Consider the following 9,727-nt stretch of genomic DNA (forward strand, 5'->3'; position numbering starts at 1 on the left):
CCCTCCAGTATGTGTTCTTTTATGCACTTAGAGACAACTGGGTTGTGAAAAGCATTTAACACAATGATTACATTCATAAGATTTCTTTGCAGTTTGAATTCTTTCATGCCTCTGAAGACCACTACAACATGCAAAGGCTTTACCATATTAATTACATTCGTAGGGTATCTCTCCATTGTGTGTTCCATTATGCCTTTGCAGACTGCTGGCTTTTTAAAAAGGCTTTATCACATTGATTACATTCCTAGGGTTTCTCTCCAGTATGTGTCTTTTTGTGCACATGGAGATTACTGGATTGGGAAAAGGCTTTACCACAGTGATTACATCTGTAGGGTTTCTCTCCAGTATGTGTTCTTTTATGACTGTGGAGATTACTGACTTGTGAAAAGTCTTTCCCACACTGATTACATTTGTAGGGTTTCTCTCCAGTATGTGTCCTTTTGTGAACTTGGAGAGTACTGGATTTTGAAAAGGCTTTACCACAGTGATTACATATGTAGTGTTTCTCTCCAGTATGTGTTCTTTTATGTACATGAATACTATTGGGGTGTGAAAAGGCTTTATCACACTGATTACATTCATAGGGTTTCTCTCCAGTATGTGTTCTTTGATGCACTTGGAGTGAACTGAGGAGTGAAAAGCCTTTATGACATTGACCACATTCATACAGTTTCTCTCCAGTATGTGTTCTTTTATGAATATGTAGACTACTCAATTATGAAAAGGCTTTCCCACACTGATTACATTCATAAGGCTTCTCTCCAGTATGTGTTCTTAAATGCTTTTGAAGACTTCCGTGTTGTGAAAAGGCTTTCCCACACTGAACACATTCATAGGGTTTCTCTCCAGTATGTGTTCTTTTATGCACTTGGAGTGTACTGAGGTATGAAAAGCCTTTACCACACTGATTACATTCATAGGGCTTCTCTCCAGTATGTGTTCTTTTATGACTCTGGAGATTACTGACTTGTGAAAAGGCTTTCCCACACTGATTACATTCATAAGGTTTTTGTCCAGTATGTGTTCTTCTGGGCATTAGGATATTCCTGGGCTGGGAAAACGCTTTACCATACTGCTTACATTCATAGTGCTTCTCATAAATATGTTTTCTTTCATTCCTGCAAAGATAATTAGGTATCTGTAAGATTTACAATAGTCATTACACTGATGAATCTTTTTCTTGGCGTAAATAAGTTTGCAATTTCGTCTAATTGTAAAATGAAGTTGCCTCTTAACCTTTTATCACTCTGTTTACATTCATAGTTACCCCCTTGACTGTGGGTGTTTTGTATGTTCCAAGATATCTTTGGTGGTAAGAAACTTTAATACATAGACAACTTACAGCATCATTTTTAGATAAGTGGGTTTTCACATATTTAAAAAGACCTAGAAGCAGTCAGCTTTACCACAGTGACTGAATTCATAAACTTTCCTGTATTGGACTCATACTACATTTGTAAATGAACCATAATAGACACAAAAGTTTCCACAGGGACAGAAATTATAGGGATTTTCTGTAGTGAGAGTTTTTTTTTTGCTATATTCCCAATGAGTTTGGAAAACTAATGAAGAATATTAGTGTAATGTATTAATAGTCCCCTGCTTTGCTTAGACTTTCTGAGTGTGATAAAAGCTTATGATTCATTTTTTTATTAATAATGAATGAATGAACACATGAACAAATATAAACTTATAGTGTTGTCACCATCATGCTTTCTGTTGTATACATGTATAGGATAGTTTCGAATGCTATAGGATAGTTTAGAAGCACACGATGATGTGCTTCTGGAAAATACCTACTCAGGAAAAGCAGACTTTGCTGGATCCTTCCAAAAAGTATATCAACAAAGACGTAATGATGGAGATCTACAAGAACATCATAGCTATGGAGGACACAATGAATATTCTTTAACAATTAAGTAGTAATTTCATTATGAATAATTATTAATAAATTCAATGTAAACTTGCACCACATTCAAAAAGCCTACTCAAAGTAAGGACTAGGACATGCCTTCTAATTGTTCTGGGAGAGAGAGGTATGTTCTTCTTTCCATATCCTTACCCTTACATGACTTGTATGAATTATGACAAAGGATATAACTACTAAAAGAGGAATAACAAATGAAAGATTCCCAAATTCACATAGTTGGACACTTTGTTCCTCAAAGACATGTGCTATAGGGATTCTGGTTTCCTCCCCAACAATATTCTTGATTCTCATACCTTCCGTCTAACGTAGCTTAGCAAACTTTACTTCAAGGATATGAGTAAAATCACCTTTGCTATGGAATATTTTCTCACAAGGAGGTGTTGTACATGAAATTATCACCTATTCAATGAGTATGCCTTTTTCAGTATGAGCAGTAGGATACTCAACAGATAGGAATTTCTACAGAGTATGTAATATGTGGATGTAAGTAATAATTTATCATTTATATAGAGGAATTTTAATTTAGAACATGGATGCTGTGGTAAAAAGATCCTATCCAAAGTCCTTCGAAGTCTATGTGATCTGGCTGGAATAGAAATACACCTTTAATCCAGGAGACAGAGGCCAGCATATCTGACTTCAATGCCAGCCTGGTATACACCAATGTCTCGTAAAGAAAAGTTTAGGTTCAGGCATGTTGGTACATGCCTGTAATCTCAAACAAAGGGTGTAAAATAGTTGGTAGAATGAAGCACCCATGTTTCAAAGGGATGTCTAATTCAGTGGCACAAAAGGGACAAAATCTGAAAAATAGTTGACAGATTAGGATATGTGCATCTCTCATGAGAAGAGAGAGGAAAGGAAGCTCCTTAAGGTACACTCCATGGAGAGAGGAGGTAGTTTTAGTGTATAGAAAGTAATAGAAAGACAGTAATAGAAAGACAGGTTTTAGTGAGAAAACTAAGGTAAAGATCAAGACAGCCAGCAAATAAGGAAGAGGCTGATGATTAGCAAAAAAAATGCAGGAGTTATTTAAGGCCAAACAACGTAATTCAGAGGGAAGGAGAAAAGCCAGATTTAATAAGTTAGCTAGGAGAGGAGTTGTGCCAGAATAGCTGAACTGACTCAGCTATCAATGAGTTCAGAAAGAACAAGATAGGGTGTGCATATGAAGCAGTAATTCTCACAGACTGAAAATCTTCTAGGCCTAAGATAAATTGTACAGAACTTAAAAGACAGAGGGACAGTAATCCATGGAGACAGCAATTATGAGAGGTGAATAAAACAGTTTTTTACAGTAATGTCTATTTAGGAAGGGTTTCACAGTCTTCTTTAACATTGGAATGCCTTGCGAACATAAATAATATGCCTGAGAGTGAGGAACATGGGTTTGGGAGAATTTAATGTTCCTTAATACTCTTAAAGTAGTATTTGTTTTCACACTGTTGCTTTTCTTTAAAACTTCTGGGACACATTAAAGTTTTTTTTCACAGGGGCTGGCAAGTTGGCTTGGAGGTTAAGAGCACTGGCTGGTCTTCCACAGGTCCTGAGTTCAATTCCCAGCAACCTCAAGGTGGCTCACAACCATCTATAATGAGATCTTGTGCCCTCATCTGGTGTGCAGGCACAATAATATATAAATAGTGAATAAATAAATGATTAAAAATTTTTTCACAGGCATATTATATCCACTTCCATGAAATAATTACCTTCCATATCTTCTAGAATGTTGACAATGTTCTTCAATATTATGCTCTTCCCAATTGTAGCCTAAAATATGTACCAGAAAAGGTGTGATATATTATTGAAAAATAGGTACATTTTCTGTTACTATGTTCAGTCAATCTCAGAAACATGCCTGGTTATTCACCTCAATCATCCCAATTCTAATTGAAATTATATAAGAGCATCAATAAAACAAACAACAATAACAACAGATGTCCCCATTACCTTAATAGAGAAAGAAAATTCACTGTCTTACCTATAGTTGTAAGGTGCTTATAGGTCTCCAGCATCACATCTTTGTAGAGACTCTTCTGGGAAGGATCCAGCAGAGCCCACTCTTCCTGAGTGAATTTCACATCCACATCGTCATAGGTTACTGAATTCTAAATTAAACCATACATGAGTATAATAGAAAGCACAATGGTGACAACAGTGTAAATGCATGCTTCATTGGTAATATATTCATATAATTCTGGTGCTTCCCTGATATGTCCTGTCAAAAAGGTTTCGATGAACTCACCAAGTCATTTTAGAAGGAAACTAATTGAGGAGGTTCACATCACTTCAGCAACCTTCGAATTGAATACAGCCTTATAAGAGAAATGCCAATTAACAGACATAAAGAAAGCAAAACAAGGAAGTCGATGAACACTACACACCACAGATCACAGAAACTGTATGCACAATTACTAACTAAAAAATTATGGGCAAACAGGAAGTATTGGCTCATTATTTTAATTCCAGCACTCAGGAAGCAAAGGTATGTTTTATCTCATTGAGTCAGAGGCCAGCCCACCCTCTGAAACAAGTTTCTTGACATCTAGAAGTACATTTAAAACCTGTATTCACAGCAAAAATCAATCATATAAAAAAGATACAAAGAACTCAACAGTTTTTTTAAGATCTTACAAAAAATTATATATTCACTACAGTTCTGTATCTACTAGGAACCAGAAGTGGCCCAGTTTAAACTATAATATTAATGAGACCTTACTAAAAGGGAATTCATGTTCAAACATGTACAAATGGACAGATGAAAACATTAGACCTGGAATAGTTGGTAGTAAATGAGCAACATAAGGCAGTTGAGGTGGCTCAGCAATGAAAACCTCTTGTTAGTGTTGCAAATAACTGGGCTCAATTAACAGTGCTTACATGGAGGCTCACAACTGTCCATAACTCCAAATTCAGGAGATCTGAGGTCATCTCTGACTATTGTGAGAAGCAGTACACAAGAGGTGCATAGTCACACATATGGGCAAAATACTACTCATATTCCCTTATTTAAAATAATCAACACAAATACAAGAGGTAGAAAAAAACGTCACACACCCGTAATCCAATGACTCAGAAGTCTCAGGCAGTAACAATGTCATGAATACATGATATTCTGAGAAATAGAATATACTCTCTGCCGAATATCAAAATTCAAGTGTGGATGTGGATGAAGACCCAGTACAAAAGCATATGCTTGACATGTGCATAAACCTACCTATCAGGCCCATCAGCCTATACTTCAAAAGAAAAATGCCATGCATACTAGGCCTCCTTTAATGCTAGCCCACTAGAGCCACTATGAGATGCGCCTCTAAGTTTGAGGCCTGCCTGGATTGCCTACCTACATTCTGCACAGCCAAAGCTACACAAAGAAACTCAGTCTTTAAAAACACCAGAACTAAAAATGTAAAAACCTCAGGATACAAAATTACATTAGCACTGAATATCAATTGCTTTGACTCTTTCTTACGTGCCTTAGAGTTACAATCGATGAGGATGAAGGCATGAGATCATGAGAAGGAATCAGAAAGATCAGTTTCAATCCCAACACAGTAGACAGTACCAACAGGAAATCAATTGAGACTATAGAAACTCAAAGCCAATCCCCAATAAGGAATGTAGACAGGTTCCTCCACAAAATCTTTCATAGCTTCCTCCAAAGAAACACACAAAAAAGAACACCAACACAGGCTCTAGGATCAATAATGAATAAAAAGGACTTAATGAAACTGAAAAGCTTCTGTAAAGGAAAGGACACTGTCACCAGAACAAAATGACAGCCTGCAGAATGGAAAAGAATCTTCACAGGAAGACACATGCTGGAGATGTCCTAGAGAAAGGGGAACCTTCCTCCATTGATGGTGGGAAGGTAACCTTGTATAACCACTTTGGTAATCAATCTGGTTCTTTCTCAGAGAATTAGGAATAGTGTTACCTCAAGAACCAGCTAGACCATTCCTGAACATATATATGAAAGATACTCAATCATTCAACAAGGAAATTTGCTCAACTGTGTTCACAGCATTTTTATTAATAATAGCCAGAATCTAGAAACAACCTATTTGTCAGTCTACCAAAGAATGGATGAAGAAACTGTGGTACGTTTGCACAATGGAATACTACTCAGCCTCTAAAAACAAGGAAATTATGAAACTGGCAGGCAAATGAATGACACTAGAAGATATCATCCCGAGTGAGGGACCCCAGAAGCAAAAAGACACACATGGTATATACTCACTTATAAGTGGACATTAAACATATTATGTAGATAAACATACTAAAATACATAGTTCTAAAAAAGTGAAACTGTAAGGAGGACCCTAGGACAGAGGCTTAATCCTCATTCAGAAGGGCAAACAGAACAGGATACACACCAGAAGTGGGAGAAGACAGGGAACAGGACAGGAGGCTTCCACAGAGGGCCTTTGAAGGACTCTATCCAGCATGATATCACAGGAGATGCTAAGACTCATAGCCAAATTTGGGCAGAGTGCAGAGAATCTTATAGAAGAAGGGGGAGATAGAAAGACCGGAGGAAATAGTAGCTCCATCAGGAGACCAATAGAGATAAAAAAAATAGTCTGAAACCATTGGGCCTGTGGAGACTGATGAATCAAGCAAACCTTATACCTGTGGAGGACCTAGAACTCCTGTTCTGATGTAGCATCAGAAGCAGGGGCTGTCTCTGACATGTACTCAATGGCTGGCTGTTTGATCACCCCCCATGATTTGCAGTGGGAATCCTTGCCAGGCCACAGAGAAAGACAATGCAGTCAGTCCTGATGATACCTGATAGGATAGGGTCAGATGGAGGAGGACCTCCCCTATCAGTGAACTTGTGGAGAGTCATAGGGAAAAAAATGGGAAGGGGGAAGGAGAGTGCAACTGGGAGGAGACAAGGGAGGAGGCTACAGCTGGGATACAAAGTAAATAAATTGTAATAAATGTTAAGTAAAATTAAGGGGAAAAAAAGACCTCCATGTAAAGCCAGAGGAAATCTGCTAGAGGAGAAAGTGGGTAACAAACTTGAACTCACTAGCATAAGAGACAACTTCCTAAACAGAACACCAACTGAATAAGCTCTAAGATCTACAATTAATAAATGGACATCATGAATCTGAAAAGCTTTTGTAAAGCAATGAACACTATCAATAGGAAATGATTACCATGTATGATTGAGAAAGATCCTCACCAATCCTACATATGACAAAGGGTCAATATCCAGAATATTAAAGAACTCCTGAAAATAAACAGCAACAAATTAAGCCAATTAAAAAATGAGACACAGGGTAAGAGAATTCTCAACAGAGGAATCTTGAATGGTGCATAAGCAGTTAAAGAAATTCTCAGTATCCTTAGTCATTGGGGAAATGCAAATCAAAATGACTTGAGTTTCCATCTTATACCTGTCAGAATGGCCAAGATCAAAAACTCAAGTGAAAACACATGCTGGCAAAGATATACAGAAAGAGGAACACTCCTCCATTGCTGGCTGGGGTATAAACTTGTATAACCACTTTGGAAATCAAGCTGGCACTTTCTCAGTAAACTGGGAATAGCCATTCCAAGAGACCCAGCTATACCACTCCTAGGTATACACCTGAAGGATACTTACACACAACAAGGACATCTGCTCAACTATGTTCATAGCAGCTTTATTTGTGCTAACCAGAAACTGGAAACAACCTAGCTATCTCTCAACCAAAGAACCTGGGTAAAGAACCTGTGTCACATTTACACAATGGAATGCTACTCAGCTGTTAAAAACAAGGAAATCATGAAATTTTGCAGGCAAATGGATGCAACTAGAAAAGATCATCCTCAGTGACATAAAACAGACCCCCAAAGACACACAAGCTATAAACACGCTTATTAGTGGATTTTAGTAATTTACTACAGGATAGACCTACTACAATGCACAGACCCCAAGAACATAAGAACAATGGGCATCTTAAGCTTCATGTCAGCCCACTAGTTAGTGGAGTGGGGGATATAACTGACATGGACTATGATGAAACTTCCCTACCAGGACATACAGGAGGAAGATGAACTCCATTCTCCTGTGAATAGATGAGCTGGGCTCTTTGGTTAGGAGGACTTCTCTATTCTGAGGAATAGTGGAGAATCAGAAGGGAGTTTGGGAATGTAAGGAAGGAAGGAAGAGACCTACAACTGACATTTCAATTTAATAAATTAATAAAAAAACTAGTGTTATAATAATTATTCACAAATATCCCTATGTAATGTTATCATCATTACTACATTAATTATATAATAAATAAAACATAAACTGATGTCTAAAAATATTAAATCTTTAAACACATTCTCCAAAGCAAAAGTGAAATGGTTACTATCTAAGACATGGTATTTAATCAGAAGAAAAAAGTGAGATGAGTCATTTGTCTGAGACTATTACATTTTTCTTAAAGTATAATTTATTGTAATTTAAATTGAAACAAAATGGGTCAGTCTGTTTCCTAAGCTCATTTTTTCTTTTTCATGCCGTATGATACATTGGGAGGAAGCTTTCATACCTTTCAAATAGAATGGCTTTCTGCATTTAGACAGTACACTAAAATAGCACACTTGCTTCTCATAACAACTCTTGCTACAAAAATCTTGGTATTTAAATTTTCTTCTGCATAGACAAATTAAAATGTTAAAAAAATCCTTTAGTAGTTAATTTCCTCAATTAGCTTTTGTGCTTTCTGCGCTTCATTTTCTATTACTACCTGCAGTGTAGACAAGAGAGCAGAAGCTCTCACATCTACATGACAAGAAAGAGCGCAAGAAACATAAAAATCAGGCAGGAAAAAGGAGTTGAACACACTTATTTATTTATTTACTTTTCTAAATAAGTGAGTACTGAACAGCATTTTTACCCTTTCATACAACTGTAAACAACACCATTAATATGGTGTATTTTCAAAATAAGAGTTCGGTATATTCAATTTGCAGCATAAATCAATACTTTCCAAATCAAGTTCCTAACAACTTAGAACAAGAAAGCTGATTTCAAAACTATGTGATATGTGAAATAGTATACAGGTAGGAACACTATGACTTCTGTACTTGCCATGAAGCTTAAACTAACAAGAAAGTGCATATTTATGAAGAAATAAACAGATATAAAAAAAGACCAAAAAAGTATACTTAATTTTTATCAAAATTCCTAAGGAAAATAAGCCAGGAAAAATGTGAAGTTGACGAATGATACCTATGATGGTATGTGTATAAAAATGAAACAAACACAGAGGTCACCACACCTACAAAAAAAAACCAAATAGACAGTTTGTAGACAGAAATTTGTAGACAGAAGCACCATGTTTGAAAGCAATGTTTAATTGAGTGGCAGAAAGAGTGTCCAATCAGGGAAAAAGATTTAACAGAATAGGTTAAGCCCAACTTTCAGGAGAGGAAAGAGGAAAGGGAACCTATTTCAGGGGCAATGCATAAAGACAGAAAGTCGTTTTACAGAGATGTTTACACAGAGAGGTTCACTGAGAGAACAAGCTAGTCAACAGTGAAGACAGAAAGAGCCAGAGACTGAGAAGGAGCCTGAAGATTAGAGCAGATTGCTGGAGTTAGTTTGAGGCCAAGAAAAACAACTTAGAGACTGAGAGAGAAACCAGATTGAATCTCTAAGCATAGAGAGCAATCTGAGCCAGAGCAGCTCAAATGAACCAGTCAGCCAGAACTCAGAATGAACTAGAGAGTGCGAGCTTATTAAGCAGTAAGGCTCAGGGGCTGAAAACTTTCCAGGCCTAGATTACAGTATATGGAAGCTAGATGCAT

At 36.9% G+C, this 9,727-nt stretch overlaps 1 pseudogene; it reads right to left on the bottom strand.

The window, feature by feature from the left end:
• Positions 1–346: 346 nt before the first annotated feature.
• On the bottom strand, positions 347–4,832 carry LOC132651418 (zinc finger protein 120-like; annotated as a pseudogene).
• Positions 4,833–9,727: the final 4,895 nt, after the last annotated feature.

Source organism: Meriones unguiculatus, assembly GCF_030254825.1.
Source record: "Meriones unguiculatus strain TT.TT164.6M chromosome 13 unlocalized genomic scaffold, Bangor_MerUng_6.1 Chr13_unordered_Scaffold_90, whole genome shotgun sequence".
Classification (NCBI taxonomy): Eukaryota; Metazoa; Chordata; class Mammalia; order Rodentia; family Muridae; genus Meriones; species Meriones unguiculatus.